Genomic DNA, 27,956 nt, shown 5'->3' with positions numbered 1-27,956 from the left:
CCTCTGCCCATCATTTCGGCACCCCTTCTATCTCCAGGCATCTCTATTTTTCCATCTCTCCTCCTTTCTCTCTCCCTCTCCCCTTCCTCCCTCCCTCCCTCCCACCCTCTCCCCACTCCTCTCTAGCCCCTTCCTCTCCCATCCCTCCTCCTTTGCTCCAGTATTTCTCCTCTTACAAGGCTCTCCCACCGCCATCCTTTCTTTATCCTTCCACCAAATGGGCAGATTGTGCCTTTGAAATTCAGAATCCCATTTTCCGCCTCCTCCTTCTTGCATCTGAAAGGCGACTTTCCCCTGACAGAATTTGGAATGTTCTCACCAGTGGAAGGGTGGGAATCTGGGTTTACCTGGTTCTCCTCAGCACCTTCCTTCCCTCCCCGGTGATTTAAACGTGGTGCCACCTAGCACAGCAGTAACTTGTTTGGGGGGAACAAATTCTGCAGCGACACAGGTGAGATGCTGCAATCCTGCCAGAACAAGCTTAGTGGAAGTGTTGCAAAACCCAACACGTTGTAATAGATTTGATAATTGCACGCGTGTCGTTCGCAAGCAGACAGCTGAATGCCTGCAGGCAGCCTTCAAACACTGCTGAAGGGACTGGGCTATGCTTCCAAGGGTTTAGACAGCATCTGAGAGTCTGTGGGGTTTCCACCCTCAGCCCCAGCCCAAGAAGAATTTTCTTTTCTTTTTTTTTTTTTCCCAAATTGAGATTCATGCATTTGGTTACACATTCACTTAAACCTTAAATCATGTACGTATATACATAGATGTAAATACTAAGATTCTTAAGCCTTACGTATCCTGGTATGGGTAAAACACACAATTTCACGTTTTTATATTCAGAATTTCTTGGCTTTTTTTTTTTTAAGAACATAAAGGCCTAAGTATTTCTAAGCTGCCAAAGTGAAATCAGAAAAATGAAAAGTTTATTGGGAAGTGGGAAGAAGAGGATGGTGTGGAAGGAAAAAAGAGGAATTCCATTGTATAATGTGATGCTGTTTTAAAATTGCACGTTTCCCAGCCAAGACGGGCTCTGCACAACCACGTTCCAGGCTGAGAAGTTCAGAATGGGGGCTGCTGCTCCTCTTCTTCCAGGTTCAGGCCTGGGAGGGGGTTTCCACAGGCTCAGGAGGGAAGGCCAAGGGGCTCTCAGTACCTTCTGCAGTTGGGTGGAGCGAGTCAGGTGGGCACTTGTAGGTCCAGGTGAAGAGACAAACTTTCCCATGGGTGCCAGTCCCTCCCTGGGTGATAGCTCAGAGCCCCCAGCACCCAGCTCCCCCCTCCTCTCGCTGAGCCAGAGCAGAGTTGGCAGGACAGCAGCGCTGGGACCACCCTCCCACCCTTGGTGGCTTTGGGCTCCTCTCTGAACACTGCACTTCCAAAGTGGGGAGGGAGCGAGCCCCCGGAGGGTGCTGGAGCTGCATTGCAGTGCATCCTGAAGGGAGCAGAGCCTGTGATGCCTCCCCCTAGAGGTGCAGGGCACCCAGTACCCAACGGCTCCTCTCCACTGTGGGGACAGATGCACCCCCACCTGAGGCAGGCTCTGCTCCAGGGCACGGCCTCCCCCCGCCCCTTGTCTTCACCAAGATAAGCTCAGCGAGCCACATAGGGGGTGACATTTCTGCTGGGAGGGCTGCTCTTCCTGGTGATTGTGCTGGAAGCTGGTCTCGTCCTCCAGGAGGAGGAAGAGGAGGAAAGTTGGCCCTGGAGCCTCCCAGAGAAAGGAAAGCAGTGTCACTTCAGGAGGGTTCCTGCGGGGAAGCTGGGCCTGGCTGTGCCCAGAAGTTCAGGGGTGACTGCCACCTCACTTCTTGTGCTTCCTTTACTGTTTTTAGACTCTACTCCTTTGTTTCTAATGATGCTTTTCCTCCCCTCGGGGTTAACACCAGCTCGTTAGCCGTGTACTTTCCCAGCGTCTAAAGGCAGAGGCTAATGCAATAATGCAGCCCTGACCTGGTTGGGCCGCGATGCCATTTCATTCTGCAGCGTTCTGTTTCCTGTGAAACGCGCGTCTCCATCCCAGAATAATTTTAAGGCTAATGTTGTTGTCACCTGATGCCTTGGCGGGGGCGTGGGGGGGGGGGCGTTGGGGGGGGCAGGAGCGGGGAGTAGGAACCGTGGCCTAACAACTGCTTTTCTAGGCAGACTCTCTGGGACAGGAAAGGCAGTAACACTTGGAAACCATAGTGAGCCCACACACGAGATGGGGAGGGGACTCGGTGGACAATTTAGTTGTCACTCTGGGCTTAAGAAGTTCCTGAGACCCTGCGTGCCAAGAGTGGGGGCTCAGGTGGCCCCAGACAGGAGGAGAGACTGCCCTGGGCAAGGAGCCTTACTGATCTGGGGTTCCGGGGCCTTGGTGGGAGAGGAGTGGGTGGGAAGCAAGCCTGGGTGAAGAGTGGGGGTGGTGCAGATTAACATAAGAACCCCTACCCCCACCGCAGACGGGTATTTATAACAAGCACCCCCATCCCTGGTCCCTCTACGCTCACTTTGTCTGTAGTTGAGAATCTGTCCACGGCCTGCAGCGTTTGAGTCCACACCTCTCTGGATCTGCCTTCTTCCCTCTGCGTGAGACCCGGCAGGGCAGAGGGGGTGGGTGTGGGGGTGTTGTCTTTATGGCCAAGGCTCAGTTTTGGAAGCACAGGGTCACCCCAGTCAAAGGCCCAGCTCTGTGGTGCCAAGACAGGCTCTGTGATCTGGAGGGCTTCTGTCCCCATGCTGAGATCATGACCTCCTGCCTGTCACCTTCTCCTGAGCTGTCCTCTGGGCCTCAGTCTACCAGTCATCTGTAGCATGGGTTTGAGCAGCATTTGCTTCTCGTTTGCAACTGCATGGAGTAGCCAAAAATGTAGGCTAGCCGATCACAAGGTGAACATAGAAAACCCAGCCTGGTCTCCTGGTAATAGAGCAGAAAGAGGGGGCTGCTGCCCAGGAGGGGAGCCGGCCTTCCTTGTGGTGGAGGAGCTGGAAGGCAGGGTGGAGCATACGATGATGCATAAGTCATTGTCACGCAGTGGTAACCAGCCGTCCAGTCCCAGCTTTGTTTATCCAACAAGACCCTCTCCGGGTTCTGATTACACAGTCTGCAGAGTAAGATGCCCTCCTGCCTTAATTAAGAACAGGGTCCATGAAACAGGGAATTATTCCAGTATTCCTGCCCTTGGACCTGATGCTGTGGCCCACGGACCTTGAGCTTCCTGGGCCTTGGTTTCTCCGTGTGGAGGACGAGGGTGGCCAATGTGGCCCCCTTGGTCCCCGATGCTTCTCTGAAGTCTTCTCAGGTGCTCCGCCCTCGGGCCTTGTGTCAGGCTTGGCCAGTCGGCACTCCGGGCTGTCTCCTGCAGCCTCTAGGCCACGACCTCCGGTCCTGGGCTCGCTGGACCCGAGCCCTGGGCTGTTGCCATCGCCCGCAGCTGCCTGGGCGGAGACAAGGCCTGGATGCCCAGCCCGGCTCTTCCTGTGGGAGATCTCGGGCGTCGGCCCACAGATGGCTGGGGGCTGCCTGCGAGCCCCGTCAGCAGGGGTGGGCGTTCGCACCACTCGCGATGCTGTGTGGCACCTTCCAGACACAGGGGCTGGACGTGTGCTCAGAGGAGGGAGCCAGGCTGGCCTCACCAGGGTGGCCCTGCTCTCCTCTGCCCACTTGCCTGACCCCGCTGAAGGTGCCAGGCTTCAGGCCAGCCTCATCTGCCCTCTAGTGCCTTCATGTTCTTGGTGGGAAACTGAGTCTTTGCTTCTCAACCTGCGAGGCCTTGGCTGCCTGCCTTTCCCTAAAGCGGGGAGGCAGTAACAGGAGTGGGGGAGGATGTGGCTCCATTTACTAGATTTCTGCACAACTCAAGTCTGTGCCCTAAGGTGGTGGTGCTTGTAGGGCCCCACGTAGCACTGAGGGTAATCCTGGGAATGGGCAGGAAGAGACCCTGTATCAGGGATAAACTCGAAGACAAACGTGCTTGCTATTCCCTTCCTGTAGGTGTGAGAATACACATCCTTCCTTCACTAAACCCACTCCGCCCCCGCCCCCCCCACACACACATATGGGCCTCCAAGTCAGAGCTCAGCCTCCCTCCCCATCACATCCACAGCCCCACAAGGAAGGCAGCCTATCCCTTAGGACTTGCATCTCTGCTCCTCCAGGGCTCCCTGCTGTAGCCACAAGCCTGAGTGCTCTCCTGTGGGTGCCCGTGGGGGCTGGCCTCCACCTGGCCTGTACCACACTCCACCATGGCCATGCACGGGAGCGCTTCCCCAGCCATGTAGGGACCCTGTGCATCCCCCCACCCGCCCTGGGCCTGGAGCCTGACCCTGGTTCCCCAGCGCCTCCCTCCCCATAGATCCCTCAGTGCCCAGAGGCTGGGGGCTCCCTTGCAGTTACTAGGCTAACTTAATTAAATGTTTGCCGAATGCTTTGAGACACCCCTGGGCGATGCGCTGGGTAAGTGCGAGGCATTATCATTATGGTGCAGGCACTTTCCTTTAATGAGCAGAGACGCTGCGCTGAGACACCCCCGAAAGGCCCAGATGGATCGATGCAGTGGGACACAGGCCATTGATTGGAGTGGCTGCTCGCAGGTTCCTGGGAAATGGTAAGTGACACCCACCCCAGGAGGACCAGCACCTTCCACCTCTCAGGGTACAGATCCTCTGAAGCAGCCTGAGTGGCCATTCTTGCCTGTTTCCTCGTAGGGAGTTTACAGAGGCTGTGCCACCGCTCCTAGACGTTTGCTTAGTGGTTGTATCAGGGATAATGCCACATTCCTGCCTTGTGGTCTACCTGGGACATTCATCTTGGGTTTTGCTCATTTGTCAAAGCGATCATGAGATAGGCAGGGGAGATACTATCCAATCCTGAGCTTGTCTTTTCTTTGCTTAAAACCCTATGCAGACTTCTGGTTGCTTTAGGACCGGAGTCCAAAGCAATTTCAACCTGGTCCCCAGGCCACGGCCTGCCCCGTGCTCCGTATCGCTCAGGGCTCAGTCCCCAAACATTGTGCTCTCTCCTTTCCCAGGGGTTTCCCCTGCGAGCTCACCTGACCCTCCCTTCATGATGTTTCTGGATAAATGTCCTTTCCATCCTTCGGGGCTCAGCTCTAGTTTCTCTCTCCTAGGAGAGTTTTCTAGATGCTCTAGAGTAGGTTATGTTTCCCTCCTCACTGCCCAGTCCAGGAGGCCAGGTTTCTCCTGTTTAACACAGTTGATCCAGGTATTTTAGAGTGATTCTTCCTGTTATGTCTCGCTTTGCTGCCTGGACTGTGGTCCCTCGGGGTAGGAAATGCATCCAGTCACATGACGGGGTGCCCTGCACAGTGATGGATACAGAATATATGCTCACAAAGTGCTTGTGAACTGAACAAATGAGGAGATGGACGAATGGACACGTGCATGGGTGACCAGCCAGGTCACACGAGTACCAAGTGTCAGCTTCTCCTCTCCACCCTTTTCTGTTCCTCCATCGAATCTTCAGGCATCTGGGCCCCTGGGTTGGGCCTCCCATCAGTTTCTCTGTGTTGAGAGAGAGGCTTTGCTAATGGGAGGTGAAGTGCTGTAGTGATTACTCATTCCGGTCTTCACGCTTGTCAATAAACACCAGCCTGAGCTTCCAGCCACACACACGCGTGGCAGCTCAGAGCTGTGGACAGTGCTTCTGCATGTCACGTCACCTGTCACCACAGAGACACCTGTGAGTGAGGGTTTCTCAGTAAACATAGACTTGGGTCCTGATGTTGGCCGTCGGCCTCATGGGAACCAAAATCACTCAGGTTTAAGCAAATCCAGGAAGGTGATGCTAGTGGTAAAGAACCTGCCTGCCAATGCAGGAGACGTAAGAGACTCCAGTTCAGTCCCTGGGTCTGGAAGATCCTCTGGAGGAGGGCATGGCAACCCACTCCAGTATTCTTGCCTGGAGAATCCCATGGACAGAGGAGCCTGACAGGCTAGACTCCATAGGGTCACAAAGAGTTGGACACAACTGAATCGACTTAGCATGGAAACTCATGAGGTGGCCCCGATTATTAGACATTCAGACTCACGCTCACAGTGCTAGCCGGGTGCATGCTACAAGGAGGAGCTGTGTCCTCAGTAAGTAGGATGCTGGGTTTAGGGCAAACAATGATAGAGAGCACAGGGTGAGTCATGCCTGAGCAGGTGACACCTCAACGGATTCGTGTTCACAGGACCAGGTCAGAGGGCTCAGCCAGTCTGCAGAGATGGAGACAGGGCTTCTCGTGTTTGTCCCAAGTCACTTCTTACAGCCGAGCTGATGTCAGTCTTACTCTTTCGTGGCTGTGGGCTTCTGAGCAGCAGGGGTCTTGCCTTACTCCTGTCTGATGATGACGACACAAGTCCCAGTCACATTTGCTTGTCTGACATGTTGCATATTGAGTGATTACTGTGTGACAGGCACTGTGCTGGGAACATGAAGCCTGAACAAAGTCCTCGTGGTCCCTGCTCTCAAGGTGTTCATGGCCTCATGGGATAGACTGTGTGTCTCAACTCCGTGCCCCCATGGAGGGAAGTTAGGCTGATGTGAGTCCTGTTGGAGGAGAGGTGGGGGTTGCCTCGGTTGCCTGCAGGAAGGGCTTGGCTTGCCAGGGAGGCAAGACCACTTGTCTGTGAAAGTGATAGTTGAGCTGAGATCTGAAGGATGAAACACAGAAATTATCCAAACCCAGGGAAGGTATGGGAAGAGACAGACAGAACAGGACATGCAGGGACCAGGAGCAGTGGGGACCAGAGGGCATCATCCTGTTTGTCAGGAGCATGGAGGAAGGGCGTGTGGTACAGGAGGAGGTCAGCAGCCCTGGAAGCTCGTGTTAGTTGTCCTGGTCTTCATTCTAGAAGTGATGGAACACCACTGATGCGGCTCATCTGCTGGGGGTGAGCATCGTGACCTACATTTCCATCTCGCTACTGTACAGGTGTAGAGAGGGTTAGAAGGCAGCAGACTCAGAAGGGGTGGGCCAGCCGGGAGACCTCTGCAGTAGATCAGGTGGGAAATGGCTGGGGGTGTCGGACTAGAGAGACAGGGGTGATATGGAGCCTCTCTGGGAGAGTCAGAGCTGCCCCAGACGCATCTGAAGAACCCACGTCTAAGGCAAACCCATGGTGAGCCCTGGCAGCACCCGGCAGAGAAGAGGCTCTGTCCTGCACGTCCTGCTTACAGACCATCTCCTTCAGCTCATGCGTAGTTTTCCCCTGGGACCATCACTCCTGGAGGTCTCATCATCTCATAGTCCCTTCTCTGGTGGGACTGAGCTTCTGCTGGCTTCTCTTAGCAGCTAATGTAGGAGCTTAAAATCGCATCATTCACCTCCCAGTACATTAAGGAGATCACAAAAGGCTCCAGCACTATCATCTGCTGGATCCTGCCTGGGGCTCTTTGCTCCTAAGTAACCAGGCATTTTAGAGATGCTTGGATTGGACTCAAGATTGATTATTGGGAATTAGGATTCAATCTTCTCACCAGAGTTACTGTGATGTCATGAAAGCAGGCATGACCTCCCCGTCATGCCTACCACCTGGGTGAGTCCTGTTAATTTTACGTAGGAAAGCAGAGCCCTGGGAGCTGAGAGGGCCGCTGGAGAGTGTCATGTCCTTTCCTTTCACTCCACAGTCGAGAGCGTTGAGGCACAGAAAGCCCAGTGTCTCATCTAACGTCACACAGTCAGTAGGGACCAGCCAGCATGTCCACATGGAATTTCAACATCCTGTGCTCACAGCCCAGCTGGTGGTGTTTTTACACAGCATTGAGCTGTGCTGAGCCTCCCCGTGAGGTCCCCTGTTGGAAAGTGGACCTGCAGCCTTGGCCCCTGCTCTGTTCCCCTAAGCTCTCTTATATCAGTGTGCAAGGAGTGTGTGGAGCAAGGGACTTCTGAGTGCCTGGTACCCAAAGATTAACTTGACAGGTCAGGAGCAAGAGAGAAGCCTGTCCTTCTTGGGGGCATCCTCATACTGTGAATGATGTCTATACTCGAACTGGGAGACTTCTAGAAACCAGTTGATCCTTGATGTGTGGGGAGAGATGTTCAGGGTGGTACATATCAAATACCCCACACATGTCTACCTGTCCTGTTTGGTCTGCACACTGGGAAAGGCACCTGCCTTTATCAGCACTGGACCATCAAACCCAAGAGAAGAAAACCCACCCAAAATGCTGTGAGTGTTATAGTACCGATTCCTGGTGAAATGGGGACTGGCAGTGTGTATAGAACCTCTGTGTACATCATAACCACTCTGTATGATCTATGATTGAAGTGAAGGCTTGCACCCCTTTCCTCACTCCCTGCTCTGCCCTCACTATGGACCACACAGGCCTGGGCATAGTTGATGGAGAGATGGGGTCAGGAGAGCTGTGGACAATGTGGAATGGGAAGCCAGGATGCATATTCACAGCGACAGAGATCTAGGTGGCTGTGCTGGGGCCAGGTTCCGATGGGCATTTGCCTTCTAGGAAGACAAGCCTCAAGCAGCCTTTGCTTCTCTGAACAAGACAACCTGGTTTTTCTGAAGAGCCCAGTGCCAGGGGATCCCCAGCTCCTCGAAGGCAGAAGAATGTTGGAATAGAGAGTGTGGAGGTGGAAATAGCCCGTCAGCCTCCAGTCCAAGGGAGGCTGAGTTGCCTTGGGAGTCCCCTGGCTTCCTCCCACGGAGACGGCCGTGCCCAGTCTTACTTGGCACCAGGGTGGACGCCTCTTTGGGTGAGGCCCAGATGGGAAGGGATGGTAAAAATCACTTGGGATTCTGCATCTTTTCCTGATGAGTCTGCCCCTCCTCCTGTTTCAGGGGGAAGGGGCTTCCCTGGTGGCTCAGATGGTAAAGAATCTGCCTGCAATGTGGGAGGCCCAGGTTTGATTCCCGAATCAGGAAGATCATCCACTCCAGTGTTCTTGCGTGTAGAATTCCATGGACAGAGGAGCTTGGTGGGCTGCTGTCCATGGGATCACAAAGAGTTGGACATGACTGAGTAACTAACACACATATATACATTCAAATAAAACCATGAGCACAGAGCCTGGTGCTTGTAAGAGCTCAACACTTGGTCACTAGCATGATTATTTGGGGCAAGCTGAGTTGTGATTACATGTGGGAAGTCCAAGAAGAGACATCGCTTCAGATCCAGGGGTCACAAAGAGTCAGACATGACTGAGTGACTAACACTTCCACTTGGGAGTGAAAGGGCACCACCCTACACCTGCCCCATGGTGCCCACGAAGATCGGCCCACACCTATATCATGACCTGGACAACTGCTTGCTTTCTTCTTTCATTTATTCATTTTTGGTATAAAATAAGGTATAAGGACATACTGTACAACATGGGGAATATAGCCAATATTCTATAATAACCATGAACAGAGTGTAACCTTTGCAAATTGTGAGTCAGTATATTATATACCTGTAATTTTGTAATATTTTACATTAACTTACTTCAATAAAAATTGTTTATTTTTATGGTGGCCACGGAGCCCTTCTGCCATGCCTTGTGGGAGAATGTGGAAGCAGAGACCTCAGGAGCTGCGTGAGGGGCCTTTTCTCCTGTGAACCCATCCCATATCCTCTATCTGGCTTTATTTTCAATTCTTCATGACTCTTTTTTGTTCTGCTGCTTTTCCATGGTGACATCTGGGATGATGCCTGTGGTAGGTTTGTCAGCAAAACAAACCTGTCTCTCCAGTTTAACTCATCTGGGACACCGGCTCTCGGTTACCATCAGCAGACCTCTCACTGAGGCCTGTGTTTGGAATGTATGGTGGTTCAGACGGTAAAGAATCTGCCCACAATGCAAGAGACCCGGGTTTGATCCCTGGGTCGGGAAGATCCCCTGGAGAAGGAAATGACAATCCACTCCAGTATTCTTGCCTGGAGAATCCCATGCACAGAGGAGGAGCCTGGTGGGCTACAGTTCGTGGGGTCACAAAGAGTCAGACATGACTGAGCGACTAACACCTGCCCAAAGAACTGGATACATGAGAAATATCTTTGTTATTCTCTTAGAATTTCCAAAGCTGCCTATTTTGCACTGAATGTTAGTGGGAGGAGACAGAGCGGCATGGCAGCCGAAAGCAGAGATGAGAGCAGGAGGGAGTCAGGGTGGAGGTGGAGCTGGGGTTGGCTGGAGGCCAGAGACTGGGAAGGATGAAGACAGCATGAGGCCGTGAGGCGGGGGCTGCGGGCAGGATAAGGGGCAGAGGGTGCGGCAGAGACCCAGCAAGTGGGCAGCAGGGCCAGGTCTGAGCCCTGGGGCACCCCAGCCTCAGAGCAGAGGTCCTGCCCAAGGCTGAGTGGTGTGTGGGTGGTTTCGACGCCTGTGGCCCTCTGGGGCAGACTCCTCTGTGGGCAGAGCCCTGCCCAGGGCCCCTGAGGGTGGGCCAAGCAATGGGAAAACACCAGAGACCCCAGATTGAGCACAGGGCATCCTGGTAGACACAGCAACTGCCTGCCTGCCCTTGCCACACCTGAGCCCCCCAACCCCCGCTTCCTGGGGGGCTCAGAGCCCTGCAGGCTTGGTTGCAGGTAAGTGGGGGAAGTCTCTGCCTCATTCCATGACCCCATCTTCTCTGAGCAACCAGAGTAGTCCCACTCTGGCCTATTTCATACCATCCCTTTTTGCTATTAAAAAAACTGAGACCTATTGTACAATTAATATATCACTTAATGGAGTGGATATCCATTCCCTTCCCTGGGGATCTTCCCGACCCAGGGACTGAACCGAGGGCTCCTGCATTGCAGGCAGATTCTTTACCATCTGAGCCACCAGGGAAGCCCAGTGGTCTCTCAACTTTGTTTTAGAGCCCATGCATGCACCTTACTTATTTATGCAGAGATGATCTGTGTCACTACACATATACAATAACAAAAAGGATGAGATAAAGAAATGAAAATAGGAATTCTAGTATTCCTTTCCTTTACTCGGTTTAGCACTCAGAGCATCCCTGGGGCCAGTACCACTCAGGTCCAGAACTCCGCTCGTGCCACTTCCCTGGGCCTGGAGTCAGGACAGAAACATCACATTGTCATTGGCAGAAGGCGTCCACGGCTCCTCTCTGGCTGCTCCTCTCAAGACTCCGCATGGGAGGTGTCCTTGACCTCACCCCACTCCGTGTCCTCCTGCAGCACAGTTGCTCTGCAGGCCCCATCTCAGAGCAGCTGTCATGTCCTTCGACAATTCCGTCTTTGTGGTAAAAATGAGTAACATGTCAGTGGATACAGACCAGGATTACGGATGTTCTCTTGTTTATCAAAAAGGACCATTGAGGGGAAGTAAATGCAGAATAGTCTTGGGGGAGGAAAAGGCGCTAAGCACGGGGACCCTCCGTTCCAGCTGCAAGTGGTTCCTTACCCTAGTTCTCACCCTGTTCCTCTCTGCCCAGCTCTTCCCCAGGGACCAGCTGCTGCAGAAACTGTGGCCCTGGCTTCCCCTGTGGGAAGGTCCAGCCCAGGTGGGGGAAGGTTTAGAGGCCACGCTGATGGAGACACACAGGAAGGAAGAAGGAGACACACAGGAAGAAGTCCGGTAGGAAGCTTGGTGTCACTTGGTGACGCTGGATGGTTTCCCGCGTGTTGTCCCACTGATAGTGTAGCCCCAAGGATGGGGTCTCAGGTCACAAGTCCCCTTCCCACCTCTGCTACCCGAAGCCCATGGCAGTGTTGGCTGTGTAGCCACGTTGCTCAGACTGAGCCTAGCAGAGGTGCCAGCTCACGGCCGTTCTTAGAGACACGGCCTCTGTGATGGGCGGCATCGGCTTGAGGCTCACCAGGGCTTGGCCACACTCTCCTTAGGAGGACCCGGTACCACCATGTCTGCCCAGGCTTCGTGTAGCCTCGCTCTCACACTCCTGGATCAGAGGACCCTGGTCTCCAGCTCCATCCCATCTTCTCTTCAGATGCCCCTTGGTCCACATCTTGATACTCTGTCCTGTCTGGCATCTGGTTTTAGGAGGGTCCAAGCTGGTGTGGTGCAGGGTTGAGAGCAGGCCCACCTTTGGCTCTTTGCTCCAGATTCCTGCCTTCCCCAGCTCCCTGTCATAGCACCCGCCCTGCTCTGTAGCCCTGTAACACTGTCTGGCAATCCTGGGAGAGCTGTGTGTATGGTCGTCAACTCCAGGAGGGACTTGCTCTTCCAGATTCTCCTATGCAGAACCTTGGAGCCCTGGGCCTTGGAAGCCCTCCCCGACTCTGAGTAAGTGAGACATCTTCATCCCAAGTTCTGCAGATTTCCCCCTGGGTTTCTGGTGTCTCTGGATTATTGAAAAAGTTGCCTATTTCTCCCCCCATGTGGCCCAAGTCTGTGGAGATGCAGCGCACACCTGGCCTTCTTTCTCATCTTCCTGGTTTGTTATCTGGAGCACATCCACTGGGGGGCTCATGAAGTGGGCTCTGCCCTCCAGTGATGCTTCTGTGGTGAATGGTTGTGGTCCTGCACTTGCCTCTGGAGCGTGATTTCCCTGATGTTGCCAGAGTCTTGACACTCAGCAGGACACTTCTTGGTTGTGGGGTCTGCCCGGTGCATCTCAGGATGTTTAGCTGTGTCCCTGGCCTCTACCCATCGTACGCCAGCAGCCCCTCTCCGGTTGTGACAACTGAGATTGTCTCCAGACACCGACACATGTCCCCTGGGGCACACAATTGCTCCTGGTTGAGAATCACTGTTGTGTGGTTTTAAATGGTCAGCACAGTCTCCTAGGAACCCCCTAACTTAGGTCAGTTGTCTTTCTCACCACTCTAATGAAGGACAGCCTTCTCTTTCTATTCCGGAGGCCTGTACCTCTGATCCATCCTGGTTTCAAGTCTGTGAGAAGCTTCTAGTTTTCAGTTTGTTCCACTGAAAATTAGGTTTATCCCAAATCTGTGAATCAGGTCATCAACTTCTTCATCTGTGCTGGGTGCTCTCTGATGAACGCTTTGTAGGGATGGCTAACAAGGGGAGTGCACTGATGATAACACTGTTAGGTGTGATGGTGGGAACATGTCTGGAGTAAAGCAGATATGAGAAGTCTTAGGCCACAACCATGTGATTAGTTTAGCTGGACTGACTCTCTCACTGGGTGTGCCATTTTCATTAGTCAAACTGTTCAAACAACTCTCTTCTTTAGGACAATTGTGGAGTTTACTGTATTAGCTTGAGGGTAGTCAGGAGTGAGAGCGACAGCCCAGATGGGATTCTTATGCATGAACATTTAAACCTTAACTAAAATGCAATGTCTGAGATCATGGGTTGCAAACAGTAGTGTAAACCTACTCACAGTGGTGGTGGTAGAGTTTTGAGATCCATTAAAAATCCTGAGCCGGATTGAAATAGAAGGAATTTTGTCCGATGGCCCTAAATATTAAAATGCACTCTTGAAAGTTTGGGGGGGATATAGTTCCAGTGGTCATGTATGGATGTGAGAGTGGACTGTGAAGAAAGCTGAGTGCTGAAGAATTGATGCTTTTGAACTGTGGTGTTGGAGAAGACTCTTGAGAGTCCCTTGCACTGCAAGGAGATCCAACCAGTCCATTCTGAAGGAGATCAGCCCTGGGATTTCTTTGGAAGGAATGATGCTGAAGCTGAAACTCCAGTACTTTGGCCACCTCATGTGAAGAGCTGACTCATTGGAAAAGACTCTGATGCTGGGAGGGATTGGGGGCAGGAGGAGAAGGGGACGACAGAGGATGAGATGGCTGGATGGCATCACTGACTCGATGGACGTGAGTCTGGGTGAACTCCGGGAGTTGGTGATGGACAGGGAGGCCTGGCATGCTGCGATTCATGGGGTTGCAAAGAGTCGGACATGACTGAGCGACTGAATTGAACTGAACTGATAGTTGCTTTACAGTGTCGTGTTAGTTTCTGCTGTACAGCCAAGTGAATCGGTTATATGTATACATACGTCTCTTCTTGTTTTGGATTTCCTTCCCATTTAGGTCACTAAAGAGCCCTGGGAAGAGTTCCCTGGGCTATACAGTAGGTTCTCACTAGTTATATATTTTATACACATTATCAGTAGTGTATATATGTGAATCCCAGTCTCCCAATCCATTCCCCGCTTCCCACGTTGTTGTCCATACTTCTTGTTCTCTGTGTCTTTGTGTCTGTTAAAAAGCACTTTTGACTGGGGTGTTTGGACTGATTCTTAATGAAAGGGAGGGATCTCGGGTCAGATACTCAGAGTGTCCTGTGTTTACCCCAGTCCATTGGTAACAGGGATCTCAGGAGCTCCAGGTGCTGGGGGTGGGAGCAGACACAGGTGAGCGGGAGCAGAGCAGGCAAAAACCTAGCAGGCGTGCGGGAGGAATTCCCTCCGCCCCCCACCCAACTTCAGTCACTTTGGAGTGACCTGTGAGCTGCAGCATGAGCCCGTATTAGAGAGGCCAGTGTATCAGGGCTTCAAGCCTAAGGGGTAGTCAGATCACTGGGGCAGAAAGCAGACCAGACCCTGTCCAGCCCCACCCTGAGCTGGCTTCTCGTTCCCATGTGAGCATCTTTGACCTCACCCTGTGGACGCTGACAGCATTGCAGCCCTATGGCCTTATGGATGCCTGGGCATGGGACCCGTGCCCGCTGTCCGGATGCCTTTCTCATGGCCATGACTGGTCCTGAGGCTACTCCAGTCCTTGCAGAAGTGCTCTTGGGCTCCCTGGCTACTGCAGAGGCCTTTGCAGACCTGGGAGGCCTTGCCTTGCCATGTAAGGACTGACCCTTTGGGGTTCTGAGTTGAATTTCTTCTCTATATTCAGCTGATCCTGTGGCCTGATTTCTCTGCTGCGGGGTTGTTGACAACAGTAATTTTAGAAGCTAAACTGTTAATTTCTGCGATCTAGCTCACTGATTAGGATCTTTTCATGAACTCCATTATAAATGCCAGATTTGGTTTAGGTGAAAGCTGCTTCATGGTGAAACTCCACATTGGACGATTAGTTTGACAAGGTCACGGGTGCCGTGGGTGTCTGGTGAGCACTTGGTCTCTACCAGGCTCTGGAAGCTCAGGATTCAGGGTCTTTCCGGAAGGGGCAGCTGGAAAGCCTGCGGGCACATCACGGTGTGTTCCCCTACAGCCTTCTCATTAACTGCTCCCTGAAAGCATGAAGCAGAGTGAAAAACCTTTTCTTGAAGTTCCACCGGAGAGGCTTCCCAGATCTGGGAGGGGAGGGGGACCCTGGAGCCGACCCAGACACTGAGCTCTGGGGACTCCAGCTCTGAACGAGGTGATGGACATGATTACCTGGGTGATCGTCTGCGGTAACATGTCGATAAGCTGGTAAAGGGTCAGGGCGACAGCCACCAGGCGAGTGAGCTGCAGGCCTTGTTGGTGGAGCTCCTGGCCACATGTCACCTGTCACTACAGGATCTGACTCAAGGAACATGGGTGATGTTATTGCTGGGAAAGTACAGGCTGGGTTCATAACATGCTCTGGAGTATTTAATGACAGGGAGAAACGAGAAGCCCAAGTCTGGGGAGGCCACGTCCGTGTCTACAAACGATCAGCGTCATAAGGGACCTGAGGCACTGGAGCCCAGCACGGAGACTCATGTGGTTTCACACAGCCACGTGCAGAGGGGCCGCGGGTGAGTGGGGGGCTCAGGGATGGAAATGAGGTCTGATGAGTCCTGGCTCAGATACTTCTCACGCTCCTCCCTCTTGGAGAAAGTTCCCTGTAGATCACCCCAGAGAAAATCTGGTGAAGATCTCAAAGACGTTCTTTTCAACCTGGAACAACAAGCTGGAAGGGGTTGTCCAGGCAGTGGTCCTCAGCTGCTCAAACCCGCATCTCGTGGCCATGCATGACCTGCACCATGACCAGCTGGGAGCATCCGAGGCCTCACGGAGGCCCGCCTGCATTTCCAGGCCCGCAGGGGTACAAGCAAACCTTCAGCAGAATTCTCCGCCTAAGAACTTCCCTCCATGGCCTCAGTGATTCTCTGAAGCCAGAGCTTTGGCTCCTGTGTCTGATTCAAGGGGTAAATGTGGGCACAAGGAGGACCCCAGCAGTCTTCAGGAGGAGGTGGCTGGGAAGTGGGGTCCCACACAGAAAAGGGGTTCAGAGCTGTTCTTGGGTAAATAATCCAGTGGGTGGCTCCCCTGAGCATAACATCCTGCGCAAGTTGGTCAGCTTTAGAGGAGGAGCTCCCCCAGTGCTGACAACCCCGCCACACCCCTGGGGAACCTGCTCAGCTGCTCTGTGACTTGGAGTGGATCTGCCGATGTGGATCCGGGGGAGCAGGCTGGCTGAGTGAAGTCTGAGCATGCATGCATTAGAGGACTTCAAGGGGACCTCAGGGTAAACATTGAAAGGCAGGCTACCCCATTGCAGCAGGGACCATAGGCGAGTCAGGAGGGGGCTTGAAAAGCGTGGCCCCTTCTGTCTGTCCCATCCTTCTGACAGGGTGCTGGGGGTAATGCCAGGCAAGAGGGGGATGCCCAGGCGACTCCACCCCCACATTCATGGCCCCCATGCTTGTGGGCACCCCCTCAGGCTCATGGCCCCCGCCCATGTTCATGGACCCACGTTTGTAGCCCCGGGTCCTTCCTTGCTGTTGGGTGTGGGCCTGGTCCCAAGGGTAAGGCTGCTGAGACAGGCAGATGAGATCTGGGTGTGAAGCCTGGGCGAGGTGACGCCTGACAGGTCTCTCCAGCACCTCCTTTCCTCCCCTCCTCCGTGCGATCCGTGGGCAGGAAACGCAGCACTTACAGCAGACTAGGCCCCCAGCCAGTGACTGCAGGTTGAATCTGCAGGCTGGAGTGGGTTCTACCAGGGTCAGGGCTGCAGACTCTCAGACTCGGGGCCCTTCCTCAGCCTGCTTCACCCCTCTGCATGGAAAACTGGGGGCAGAAGTCATTCACCCCAGATTGCTGTGGTGAGTGGACTCAGAGGCTCAGAGAGAGAGATGATAGCAGTGTCCAATGGCTTTCATGGTCTTTCCTACTCAGGGTGTGCTTCCTGGGCCAGCAGCGTGGAAATGAAGACTCTTGATTACCCCAGGTCTGGCTTTCGGCTCTGATCTCAGCCCAAAGCCCAGCCCAGAAACAGTCTCTCCCACACAGCCTTGTTGACCACTGCACCCAGCAAGCACTCTTTCCCTCTGGACTCCAGGACGTGGTTCTTGATCCTGTCTGCATAGTGGGACCACGGTGGGGCGGGGTGGTGGGGGGAGCTCAGAACTCCCGGACCCCTGCCCGGGTCCTCCTCCCTGAGATTCTGATGTAATTGATCAGGGTGCAGTGTCTGATGCTAGGATGTTTTAAAATCTCCCCTGGCTCATTTGGGATTTTAATGATCTACCCTCTCAACGACCACGCCAAAAAATGTCTTCACCATTGTGAAGATTCTTTTCTGTAATCAGAGGGTGAACGACTTGTGCTCAGGAATTCCCCTGCTCCCCGAATGAGTACAGTGGTATCGGAAGCGGCAATGGGAGTCCAGGTCCTGAACTCACCTTCCTGGCCGTGCTGGGCTGTGTGCCCTTAGGTGGGTCACTGGCCTCTCCTCAGCCTCAGAGTTCTTCTCTATGGAAGACTGCACAGGGCATCCCTTAAGGACCCAGCTGGCTGGATGTTTTGTGATTCCAGCGTGTGCTCAGAAATCAGGGTTGATTGTAGCCGGCCCCGGTGCTGAAGCCTGACCTTTGACCCATTTTGGCGTGTTTTTGTCCTCCTCCTGCTTCACGGCAGTAGGATGCTGGCATTTTCACCTCTGGAGATGTGTCTTCTCAGCTGAATGTCAGGCCTTTCATGAGGTCATCTTCACCAAGCCTTCTGCTGGTCCACATGGTGCTCTGTCTGAATTATAGCAGGGTGTCCCTCAGGGCCAAGGAAGGGCTGGCTTGCCCCTAGAAGGTGTGCTCTGTCCTGAACCCTACCCTGTGGATCAACAGGGAAAGTGGGCGCAGATTTAAGACAACACTGAGGTTAAGAATAAGGGATGTGGGAGAAAGATCGTGGTGCAGGGACCAAAATGAAAAACATTTAGAGAAGTCAGATGCCTGCTGGCTTTGGAAGGAAGAGAGTGGAGGAGTGGGCTTGGTGGGAGCTGCAGCAGTCCAAGGGAGGCATTCTCCCCAACTCTGCACAGATGCTGGGGGTGAGACCCACAGAGTTCCGTCTCAAGCCCGGCCAGCATGGGGCATTCACACAGGATGACTGAGCAGTAACCATCCTGCCTGGGTCTCCAGGGAAAAGCTTTTCTGCTTTGGTTCTTAGGGCAGCGCCCTCAGTGCCTCTTGCAGCGGCACCGCCTCTGATTGACCAGGATGACTGGCACTACCTCCTCCATCTCCTGGGGGCCTCCCTGTGCAGTATTCCCAGAAACTCATCTGAAACAAACAAAATATACTGCTAATCCACCCCTGCACTTTCTGAGGGATCTTGGTGACAGCTGGGGAGGAGCAGAAAGGCAAGGATGCCACAGGTGTTGCAGGAAGGTTTGGGCTCAGCGAGCGGCAGCAGTGAAGCCCCGGGGCCCCCGTTCATCCCACTGGGCATGTAGGGGCTCTGCTTAGGGGTCAAGCTCCCCATGGGCATCTCAGCACTTTTGGGATTGTTTGTTCTGCTCCTTAAGACTCAGACAAAGTAATTCTACTGAGTTTGGACTGAACCGAGAGCTCAGGTATATGGATCAGAGTCCCTTTTCTCTGGATGATGGGAAATCAGACGAGACATTTTCTATGCTGGGGGCTCAGTTTTTTCAGACATGAGGAAGGAACTGTGATATCTGCCTTTGTCCCACCTCCGGATTTTTGTGTGGGTCCAGGGTGCTGTTGGTAGAAAGAGTTTAGAAAACAGGAAGGACCATCATGCTAACCAGGTATGCTTACTCTATCATTGTGCTTCCAGTTGGGGTGGTTCATGCTTATTAGAGGCTTCATATGTTTGGTGAAAATGGGGAGAAATCGGTGCCAGTCAGTAGGTAGCTATCCCCCAGAGGATGTGGCCCTAGCAGTGGAGAGGCCAGGACTGGTTATCCATGTCCCTGTGGACTCAGAGACTGAGGCAGGAATTGAGCATGTTCAGTCTGGCTCCTGTGGAATAGGACAGGCTGGGATGGGCCTCACGTGGCTCTCTTGGGTGGGCTGGGGGCTGGGCAGTTGTTAGAATCCACATTCTCTTTCAAAGGATCTGAGGGAAGGATTGGTTCTCTCCTTTTGGGAGCACAAGTCACATCATTGCTTGTTTGTGGTCAGTGTCCATAGAGGAGGCAAAGGGCCTCCTCTGGTGGGAATGAGAAATGCAGAGATAGATAATACGTGCCTGGGCTGGGTTTCTGGGGTCAAGTCTGAGGTGCCAAAGGAAGTGGGTATGGGTAAAAGAGGCAAGAGGGAGGGTCAAAGGGCAGGCGGGGTGAAGCAGCAGAGAGTGCAGGACTGGGCAGTGGGGAGGGTGTGTCCACGTGGACGGCGGACCGAGGTCAGGGCAGGTGCTGAGCTGATGCCAGATGAAGTTGTAACCATAAGCCTGTCTCCATGTCCCACACAGGGCCATCTGGTGTAATGAACAAGACCCCTTGGGCCTTCCTGGGATACCCCCACCTCTCACCTCCCCTGTATCCTCTTGAATCACCCAGATAACAGTACCTGAGGTTTTACAAGGTGCTAAAACCACCTCCAAATGGAAGAAATTAACTGCTTGATGACTATGAGCCCCTAGCCCCCAGGCCTCTTGGTGCCTGAGAACAGATAATGTTAAACCTGTGACCTCACCATCAGCCAGAGAATTGTGCATGAGCTGATCACAGGCCCTGAGAGCCCTGCCTTCACCTGGCCTCTGAAATGCTTTCCTGAAACCCAAAGGGAGCTCAGGCATTTGAGCACCAGCTCCTCTGGACGCCTTGCTCGGCGCCAGTAACAAATGCTACACTTTGCTGTACCACAACCCGGGTAAGTCGGTTGGCTTTACTGCATGTGGTGAGCAGACCCAAGTTTGGTTCCTAGGTGCTCCTAGAAGCTCTGTCCGTGGCCTTCCTTCTTGGGAAAAGCAGGGGCTGCCCTGTGAGGACACCCCTATGCCTGGTCAGGGCAGTTCTCTCTCTTCCCAAAGGGGCTTCCTGTGCCCTCTCTCTCAGGGGCAGGGGGGGTACATCGTCCACAGTCTCCAACTCAAAAGGCCATTTCTTTATTCCTTCTGCTTAGAGGTGAAGCTCTTCACAGACATGTGTGAAAGGAGAGGTCATTTCTCTTTCTTCCTGGAGAAGGAATTCCGGGGTCAGTGGGGCCACTCACTCTTTCTAAGGGCAGGCGACATGGCCGGTGGCCGAGTGACAGCAGCCTTGGTGCCTGAGCTGAGCCACCCACAGCCTGATGCCCGCCTGCTGCTGCTCCATTCCCCACTCCTACCTCCCTGGGGGCATCTCAACCTTTCTTAGTGTGTCTCCTGTAAGGTCCCTGTTGGCCATTTTCGCTTCTGTATTTTAATGGTTTGGACTAATTTTCACTTTATTTTTGTATTTATTTTAACACAATCACTTATAATGAGGCTAATGACATTTTGTCTCCATGGTGGCGCATTTTAATTTGGTCTCGGAAATGTCAGAGTGATCAGGCAGTTTGGTGTCTCGGAAACACAATATGTGACGCTGACAATAAGCTCCCCTCCATCACCGTGTCTCCTTGTTATCTGCCAGCCCCCTGGGCCACCTGGTCCCATTTGGCCAGGTCTCAGGGCTAGTGTGGATGGAGACAGTGGTAAAACATCAGCGAGACAGAAGAGAGACTCCTCAGAGGGGCCTTCCGGAAAGCTCAGTGAACACAATCGAACTGATCTCAGCACTCTGCAAAGCTGGCTTAACACAGGTGGGCAGTGTTTTCCTGGTGGCATTTTTGTGTCAGCCCTTGGCCTTCCCTCCACCCACAGTTTCTCTCTGAGCCACCAGTGGTCACCTTTCTCTCCACTTTCCCATCCTTTCCTTTAAGACAGGGCTGGCTACTGTTTCCTATGACATGACTGTTCTAGGCTTTGCGAGCCTCATGAGGTCTCTATCTCATATTCTTCCTCCTCTTTTTACAATTTTTGAAAATGTAAGAAACGTTCTTAACTGTGAACCATAGGGGTGGTCAGGCCATCTTAGATGGGAGGTTTGTTTAGGGATGTTTAGGGTTATTTGGACTTTCCAGGTGGCTCGGTGGTAAAGACTCTGCCTGTCAATGCAGGAGTCGCAGGAGACATGGGTTCGATCCCTGGGTCAGGAAGATCCCCTGGAGGAGGAAATGGCAACCCATTCCAGTATTCTTGTCTGGAGAATCCCATGGATTCTTGCAGGAGCCTGGCAGGTTTGGGGTCACAAAGAGTCTAACATGACTGAGCATGCGACACTCAAGGGTATTTGGTTGGAGAGCTGAATCCTGTTCTTTGAGCATGGGGGTCACTGGAGTCTTGTCCCATGTAACAACCCCCAGAGGCTGGCTGGGCTGAGGCTGCAGTGGGTGGATTCTCTGATGGTTAAGGGTCGGCAGGTGTCTGCAGAGGTTGCTGACAGTGGCTTTGTTTTGACTGTGGGACTCTGGCTTGGTGGGTGGGTGTCCCTCAGGCAGCCTGCCGTGTCCCAGGTTTTTCTGGAGCTGGAGTTCTCGCCCTGGGCCTGCAGGTCCTGCCCTGCATGCCTGCCGCCCAGCTGCACCTGCCTGTCCTGGCTGTCGTGTGCCTCTGCCCTTGGCATGGCTCCTGAAGACGGGCTGGGGCTGCCTTCTCAGCTCCGAGAGCCCCAGGGCTGGCTCCGTGGACACCAACATCTGAGATGGAACCAGAACAGCGCAGGGGAGAGTCTCCACGTGGCAAAACCTCTCGGGCAGGTCAGGCAAACTCCGGCCTAACCCAGACCGACCCTGTCCCAGGAGTCGCCTCTCGCTGGCTTCTGTTCAGAAGCCACTTTGTCAGATTTTTTGCCAGCTTTCCATGTGGTAAGGGTACTTTATCTCTATAAAGCAGCAATAAGTGGACAGTATAATATATTTCAGTTTTAATAAGGTGTTGCCAGTTGCACACACTCTGTAGAGCAATTAGTGTCAGAAGCGCTAAGCAATGGTGGGAACAGCATGCATGTTTACAGATGGGAAGGATTTACAGCTGCGTGTTCAGTCACAGAGGGTGGGGAGGGAGGAGATGCTGGCCAGCTGGGGTTAGGCCCCATCTAATGTCTCTGAAATGCCTCAAAGGTGGGCCCTGGGTGGTGGGGGCCCTGAGGTCCCTGCCTGGGGCTGGGAGGACCTGCCGGGTGCCTGACCCGGGAAAGAACACAGGTTTTGGGCCTTTAGATCTGACTTTCAGAGTTAACTTTGCCACTTAACGTTGACTCCTCGGCAGATGCATTTCTGTGAAGCTCATTTCTGCACCTTGAGAAGTGGGATGAGGAACTCAAGAGAGTTTAAGACATGTTGCCACTCTGCAGTTCCTCCCAGACTAGCTGGGGCCTTACACACTGTCATCCTACCCCATCCGTGCTGCTAAGGGTGGGGCATTTTCAGAAACCAAGCCTAGGCTGGATCATCCAACTCAGCCCGGTTTGCCCAGAACTGACCTGATTTTAGAACTGGCAGCCCTGCCGCCTGGAGCCTATCCGTCCTGGCACCCAGGGATGGCTGGTCACCCTGAGTCTAGTCTAGAAGTGAGTCTCCTCTCACCGGGGGTGGGTCCAAGTGTTGGGACAGCCCTGGAGTTAGGAATTCTGGTCACACATTTCAGTGGACAGGAAAGCCAGGAGCAAGTGCCCCGATGGAGAATGGCCGAGGGAGCTGGTTCCAGTGGAGTGTCTGAGGGTCTGGACGGAAAGTCGGAAGGCCTGGTTGAGCTTCTTAGGGTAATTTCTTCCCTGAACAGGGTGATACTATGATTGCTCCTGGCGGCGGGGAGAGGAGGTGTGTTTGTTTCTTTTTTCCTGTTTCCTCTGTGTTGAGGCGGTGTTTGTGGACTCACAGACACCTGTGGAGGCTCCTCCCTGAATTGTTCACGAGACCCTTAGTCCAGCCCATGGGGAGGGGTGGGGGGTGGCGTGGGGAGGTGGAGACCCTGGGCCAATGCAGTGAGGGAGGGCGAGGGCTTCTCAAGGCCCCAGTGCTCGACCGAGGTGTTCGAGTGCCCGCTGGGCTGTGTTCCAGGGCTTCCCACCGGCTCTGTCTGGACCAGAGATTCTGCTTCTGCTCCACCTGAAGTAAGCACCCTCTTCATTCCTTGGGGGTTTCTGGGATTGAAAGAGAGAGCAAGTCTCCCCTCCTGTCCCTGGTTGCAGGGGCAGGTGGGGGAGGGCAGTCTTGTTGATTGCTGTTCCCAGAGGAATGTCATCTTTTTCTTAGATAACAAGACCGGCTTTATGAAGAGCAGAAAACTTCTTTAAAACATTAGTTTAAGTCTTTGCTGGATACCTACTCCATTTAAGTTTTATAGGGGACAGGACGCCAATATAAAAAGGTCATGGAACCAATTAATTTCGACCAAAGAAGCATAAACCAGCCCCAGACTTAATTTTGACAGTGTTACTAGGACTGGGTGTGTGTGTGGATTTCCAGGCCACGTGGCACAGGGTGAGAGGGGAGGCCCCAGGGAACCTGTGGGGAGGGTGAAGCCCCGGCCCCGGGCATGCACACTACCATGACCTCTGGCTGCCTGTGCAGCTAGCTGGGGGTGTCTGGGCCCTTCTTCTGCCTATGGCCCTGCTCCCCTACCTCATGCCAGGGTTTCTCCACAGACCTCTTGGCCCCTGTGACCTGTGGGGAGCATAGGGGTTCAGGGCTGTCTGCCCAGGGCAGCGTCCAGTGGGGTCAGGCTGGCGCTCTCCCAGGCCCGAGAGGACTGTCCCAGCTGCAGGTGCCTCTGCCCACGCACCTCCCCGGCCCGTCATGGTTCCGGGGGCCCCTCTGGGTGGCCAGTGTCTGCAGCCTCCCCCTTGCCTGCTAGTCACTTGCCCCCACGCCACCCCACCCCTCTCTTCTCTCCACCTTCCTTCTCAGTTCAGTTAAGTCCCGTCTCTGTCTCTGGGTTTGTTCTCCAAGCGGGAAGGTTTCTAGTTTCACACCTCGGTAATTGGTGCTATCTGTTGAAAGTAACTCTGGAACTCCAGCCTGCTGGGGTCAGGAGGAGCGGAATTGAATTAAAGGGAGTAGAAATTGGCTGGAAGCAGGAGGAGGACTTGAGCGGCGTGATTTCTGTCCTCCAGGTGGCTGGCAGCCTCTGGGCCTTCTGAGCTGGCTGGCGCGCGGGCGCCTGGCTTTGTCCCCTCCCCTGATGGGAGCCCGGGGTGGGGGCAGGTGGTGGGAGGAGGGAGGCTCCCCCAGCCCAGGATGGGGCACCCAGGACCCAGGCAGCACACACCCACCCAGAAGAAGCATCCTGTCAGTGAAATGACGCTGGAGAGATTAAATCCACAGACACCTGTGTTCTAGCGGCATCACGGCTGGGAGGGAAGCTGGCAGGACCCTCCTGGGCTCAGTGCCACCCACCCGATTCATGCCAGAGTAGGGCACAGTCCGGCTGTCTGGGATTCAGTGGCGAGGCAGGTGTGGCCCCTGGTTGGTGCTCACAGAGCCTGTTTCTGCTGCCCACTTGAAAAGGAGCAGTGGTTTCTGCTATTTCTCCTTTGATGTTATTTGTTGAATTGATCCTTAGATTTAAACATTTCTGCTGTTGTTGGTGGTCATCTATTTCTGATCTGGACAATTTTTCAGTTATTGGAAATGTCTCTTCTACTCTAGGCAGCAGGTGAGCGGCTGTATTCAAGGCTCTGAGGTATCTCTTCTCACCCCAATCCATCAGTGGGCCTGCCTCCAGGTCAGGGATGGACTTTGGGTGTGAGTCTTAAAGAATCTAAGAACATGCTTCCTGTGGGGCCCAGGAAAGGTCAAAACAATCAACTTCCTCTGGGGCCAAAGAGTTCCTGCTTCCATCCCTGCACTCGGAAGGGAGGGAGGGGACGGTCATTACAGTGGACACACATGTGTTTGGATTAGGGCTGTGTTACATGTAGATTGGCGGAAAATACGGAAAAAAATAGATGTCGTGTTGCTTCATTGTCTGGGGTGCTGATGGAGATGTCATAGAAGAGAACTTCGTACCCTCCGCATGTGGGGCTCTCATGAAATTGGACACACGCCCACCCTGGAGTCTGTCAGGCTCCAGACCCACTCACCACTCCCCACCGCGGGGATGCCAGCTCCTTGCTTTTAAAACTACTGCCTTTTTCCTAGAGGGTTAATTTCTAACACCTCACCTTTGCATTTCTTCATGGGCCCCTCGCTGGTTGCTTTCGTGACCCTTCGTATTAAGGGTGCTTGAGTCTTGTCCTCTGTGTGCCTGGCCTCTGAGATCCGCGCCCCCTTGTCTCAGAGTGACTGTTAGGGCTTCGTCGGGTGTGTAGGTGGGCGGGGAGGCCTGAGTGACATTGTCTCAGGTCCCCGGACCCAGATCCACAGGGCAGGCTGCCGCAAAGGGGCCTGTGCCGTGTTGTGTGTTTTGGTGTGGCTCTGGTCCTGACTCTGATGCCTTTGGTCTGTGTGCGTTTTCCTGGCTGGTCTGGCAGTCTGTGTCCTTTTCTGTCTTTCTGTGGCTGACCCTGGGGGATGATCGGGTTGCTCGGAAGAGCCCCAAGTCCCTCCACCTCTGGACCGGGCCCTCCTGAGCTCTGGGGCCACTCAGACCTTTGGAAGGAAGAGGCCGAGTTCCCCCCCGCCCCCTCCACGCCCCATGCAGAGGTGCGGCCCTGGCCCCAGGCCTGCGCTCTGCACAAGTGTAGCCGCTGTTCTCTTTTAAATGGACAAAGGCAGGGGCCAGAGCCCGGAGGCCCTCTGACCTCACAGCCTGATCTGTGGAGATGACAGGCCATGCGTGGCCGTCCCTGGATGCACTTGCGATGGGGAGGTGCTGGTTAATTTCTCAGGACTCGGAGGTGACCCGGGTTTAATAAAGAGGATTAATGGATTTGAGCTCCAGGTCCTGGCTGTTCCAGGCAGATAGCCGCTTCCTTGTGAGGCAGCGAGAGGCCCTCGTCTGTGTCTTCTCTTTGGGGAAAGGCTCCTGGGCTGCCTTAAAGGAGCCTCCTCTCCTTCCCTTCCTGCTAACCTGCTGAGGTGGCCGTGTGCCTTGCAACCCCTCACAACTAAGGGCCTTCTGGTGACAAGAACAGTGGCAAAAGGACACTTTTATCCTGCTGGTGGCAGATAGCACCTTTCTGAAAAGCGTTTTGGCCACAAGGAATCAAAATTTTAAAGGAACCAAAACCTTTAAAAATATGGTGTCTACCCTCTCCCACAGAGAGTCAACAGTGATGACTTTCCTATAGGTTTTGTAGTTGAGTCGCTCAGTCGTGTGCGACTCTTTGCAACCCCATGGACTGCAGCACGCCAGCCTCCCTGTCCTTCACCATCTCCTGGAACTTGCTCAAACTCATGTCCATTGAGTCAGTGATGCCATCCAACCATCTCATCCTCTGTCATCCCCTTCTCCTGCCTTCAATCTTTCCCAGCATCAGGGTCTTTTCAAATGAGTCAGCTCTCCACATCAGCTGGCCAAAGTATTGGAGTTTCAGCTTCAACATCAGTCCTTCCAATGAACATCCAGGACTGATCTCCTTTAGGATGGACTGGTTGGATCTCCTTTCAGTCCAAGGGAATCTCAAGAGTCTTCTCCAACACCACAGTTCAAAAGCATCAATTCTTCTATGCTCAGCTTTCTTTATAGTCCAACTCTCACATCCATACATGACCACTGGAAAAACCATAGCCTTCACTAGACTGACCTTTCTTGGCAAAGTAATGTCTCTGCTTTCTAATATGCTATCTAGATTGGTCATAACTTTCCTTCCAAGGAGCAAGTGTCTTTTAATTTCATGGCTGCAGTCACCATCTGCAGTGATTTTGGAGCCCCCAAAAATAAAGTCAACCACTGTTTCCACTGTTTCCCCATCTATCTGCCATGAAGTGATGGGACCAGATGCCATGATCTTCGTTTTCTGAATGTTGAGCTTTAAGCAAACTTTTTCACTTTCTTCTTTCACTTTCATCAAGAGGCTCTTTAGTTCTTCTTCACTTTCTGCCGTAAGGGTGGTGTCATCTGTGTATCTGAGGTTATTGATATTTCTCCTAGCAATCTTGATTCCAGCTTGTGCTTCCTCCAGCCCAGAGTTTCTCATGATGTACTCTGCATAGAAGTTAAATAAGCAGGGTGACAATATACAGCCTTGACGTACTCCTTTTCCTATTTGGAACCAGCCTGTTGTTCCATGTCCAGTTCTAACTGTTGTTTTCTGACCTGCATACAGGTTTCTCAAGAGGCAGGTCAGGTGGTCTGGTAGTCCCATCTCTTTCAGAATTTTCCACAGTTTATTGTGATCCACACAGTCAAAGGCTTTGGCATAGTTAATAAAGCAGAAATAGATGTTTTTCTGGAACTCTCTTGCTTTTTCCATGATCCAGCAGATGTTGGCAATTTGATCTCTGGTTCCTCTGCCTTTTCTAAATCCAGCTTGAACATTTGGAAGTTCTCGGTTCATGTATTGCTGAAGCCTGGTTTGGAGAATTTTGAGCATTACTTTACTAGTGTGTGAGTTGAGTGCAATTGTGTGGTAGTTTGAGCATTCTTTGGCATTACCTTTCTTTGGGATTGGAATGAAAGCTGATCTTTTCCAGTCCTGTGGCCACTGCTGAGTTTTCCAAATTTGCTGGCATATTAAGTGCAGCACTTTCACAGCATCATCTTTTAGAATTTGAAATAGCTCAACTGGAATTCCATCCTCTCCACTAGCTTTGTTCGTAGTGATGCTTCCTAAGGCCCACCTGACTTCACATTTCAGGATGCCCGGCTCTAGGTGACTGGGAGTGATCACACTATTGTGATTATCTGGGTCATGAAGATCTTTTCTGTACAGTTCTTCATGTATTCTTGCCACCTCTTCTTAATATCTTCTGCTTCTTTTAGGTCCATACCATTTCTGTCCTTTATTGAGCTCATCTTTGCATGAAGTGTTCCCTTGGTATCTCGAATTTTCTTGAAGAGATCTCTAGTCT

At 53.1% G+C, this 27,956-nt stretch overlaps 1 protein-coding gene across 6 annotated transcripts in view; it reads left to right on the top strand.

Annotated features, from left to right (window-relative positions):
- LOC113885851 (opioid-binding protein/cell adhesion molecule) overlaps window positions 1–27,956 on the top strand; it is a 1,067,028-nt gene that overhangs the window by 928 nt on the left and 1,038,144 nt on the right. The gene's annotated exons all lie outside the window — the stretch shown is intronic.

This window comes from Bos indicus x Bos taurus, chromosome 29 (assembly GCF_003369695.1).
Source record: "Bos indicus x Bos taurus breed Angus x Brahman F1 hybrid chromosome 29, Bos_hybrid_MaternalHap_v2.0, whole genome shotgun sequence".
Classification (NCBI taxonomy): Eukaryota; Metazoa; Chordata; class Mammalia; order Artiodactyla; family Bovidae; genus Bos; species Bos indicus x Bos taurus.
This window is presented reverse-complemented; position numbering and strand designations above follow the sequence as displayed.